This window comes from Propithecus coquereli, unplaced genomic scaffold (assembly GCF_000956105.1).
Source record: "Propithecus coquereli isolate 6110/MARCELLA unplaced genomic scaffold, Pcoq_1.0 Scaffold141, whole genome shotgun sequence".
Lineage (NCBI taxonomy): Eukaryota > Metazoa > Chordata > Mammalia > Primates > Indriidae > Propithecus > Propithecus coquereli.
Genome location: NW_012138414.1, coordinates 2722403 through 2725170, shown reverse-complemented (window position 1 = coordinate 2725170; position 2768 = coordinate 2722403).

Here is a 2768-nt window from a genome sequence, read left to right as displayed (position 1 = left end):
TTCCCAATTCTACATAAGCATGAAAACAGTTATCTTTTAAAGGGTTTTATATGAATGTGAACAGTAATTAGAACTACTAACATTATACAGATTTCCGTTCTTGTACAATGAAGAGATTGATATTGACCCAACTAATTTGAAAATATGTCTTATCTATAATTTAAAAAAAATATATAAGGAGGGTAATTTTCGAAACATATATAACAACTGGCATTTCTCTTTTCCTTTGTTTTTTAAATCAAAATAAGCAAGGAGCAGTGGAAAATGTTCTGTCTTGGTATGGTAGTTTTGGTTAATTGATATGCATTTCTCCCTTGATCTTTTTTATCTCTGAATTTCTTGGATGTTTGTTTATAACTTACCCAATATATCGTTAAACTTTTGAAAGGTTATTTGGCCATAAAGAGTTTAGTTTATTCTATAAAATGAAAAGTATAGATAACAACTAATAAAGGAATCACTAGGAGTTTTCTGAAGATATCTCAAATGTTTGAGTTTTAAGATTGACAAAGAACTATTACATTTTGCTAAGTACTTTCCCCTTTCATTCTAAAATCATTTCTATTTGAAGTGAAGTGTAATCCATATGTTTTTGATTCATTAACACGTAATTTGTTAGCATCCCTTTACTGGAGTGCTATATAGCAGCCTTTTCATCTTTTTTATAAGCTTATTTTCCTCAGACACAGGAAATCAAGTTTTTCTAAGAGTAAACAAACTTAAACTGAAAGAGACATGAGAGGGTTTTGTTTGTAACACAGCACCTATTAGCTTTGAACTACCTCTGTACTCAGTATGCAAATTTTTTCTTTAGAGTTCCGTAAAAATCGGATATATGTATTAATAATTAACTGAGACACAATATTCAGATTTCTTTTTTATTATTTACTGAACCTTCCTACTATTTTGCACTAATTTCTCCTCATGATAAAACAGCCAGCTACTAACATATTAATGAACAAGTCATTAATGACAGTTATTTAATTGCCATCTTATTATTTATTCTTATTAATAATGCAGGAGCTACTTATCTTTTAATAATTATGTGGTGGGAAATGAAATTTAATGTAAAGCATTAAACAATGTCCTTTTCTTTTCTTTTTTGTTCTTTCGAAAGTACAATGTTCTTTACTAGGAAGAACGAAAGTCACTTTTTCATATTTTATTGGTACTTGAGACACACAAATTCTCCAGCATTACTTGCATCTGTGTAGAATTTAATGAAACTAAAATGCAACTTCATCTAAATACCATCTCTCTAATTGCTTAGTTATTTTAGTTTATCTAATTACTATTATAGGGTATTCTTTGGGCTTTTAATAGTCACAAAGTTCGGATAAATCAGTATTGCAAAAGTGCAAAAAGCATTTGACTCTTCACACTCAAAGTTTTTAGTAGATAAGTCAAAGGGAAGAAAACAGATCTCAGAATTTAAGTCATATTTTCTTAGAAACAAAGGAAGGGGGAAAATAAATGGCTATTACCATGGGTCAGGCACTATACAGGCATTTATATGCTGCTTCATTTAATTCTCAAAGCAAATATATGTGGCTGTTATTATTCTCATTTTATATATGAGAAAATGGGGGCTCAGAGAAAGTAACTTCCTTTATCCATTCATTTCCCACGTGTCTATTGATTATTTTTGAACTAGGCACTTTTCTTAGGTGCAAATGAAAGTAAGATAAAACAGTGTCTTTTTCCTCATATTCCAGTAGGGAAGACAAATAGGTGAGAAAGTAACAGTAATACAGTCGGATAGTGGAATAATAGAGCTACAGGCTGGGTGATGAGGTGGCAGCGTGAACAAAGATGGTGTTTGAAGGGATCAGGAGAAGATGATAGAGATATTTAAGATGAAGAAGAGTTCAGGGACAAATTGGGTGCCAAAAGAAAGGGGTACTCCAGACAGAGGATGCAAGGTCATGGTATTTTGAAGACTGGAGAAGAGTTTAGTATGGCTGGAATGTAACTGATATACGCAAGACAGAACACAGTGCCTGGATAGGAAGGCAAGAAATAGATATATGTAAAGTGTCTGGATTTAGCTTGACCACTTGATTTCCCGATTGGTCTTGCTTGGGATTAGTATAATTTGTCAATATTAAGATATTTTTCATCAATCTCAGCTATTTTGCCACACAAAGCCAGCCTCCTGCCCATTACCCATATCCCTAAATAAGCCTTCGTAAGCCACCCATCCCACATTCAATGACTAGGGCTCCCATTTAACTGGAAAAAGAAATGGTTTTCTATCTTTTATCTCTATGCATATGTTTTTCTAAACTTTTATAATACTTTGGCTTGTGAAACTTCTAGGATACCTTTCATGGAATAGAAACATAAGCAAAAGACTTCAGATTATAATGTGACGACAATAGTGATTGATTTGCTTTTATTTATCATTCCATTAACATAATTATGAAAATACTCCAAGACATACAGAAGGGACTTATAAGAAATGAATTGACATATAATACAATGTCAAATAGTAAAATATCAGTTAATGATTTTCCAGGCTTCACATAATTTTCAGTACATACAGAAAAACATTTTCAGTAAACAAATGATTCTTTGACATTTGAAATAGCAGAACTGAGCAAATTAAGGAAAATAAAGAGTTTACCTCCTCCCTTTCCATCCAACCACAAAATATCACTCAACAGGCACACACATACATAATGAGACTCAGTCCTCAGTTCATAGGAAATCTAGACCACCACAATCTGAATGATCAGGGTCTACTTTCTCCTATGTCTGGGGTCATT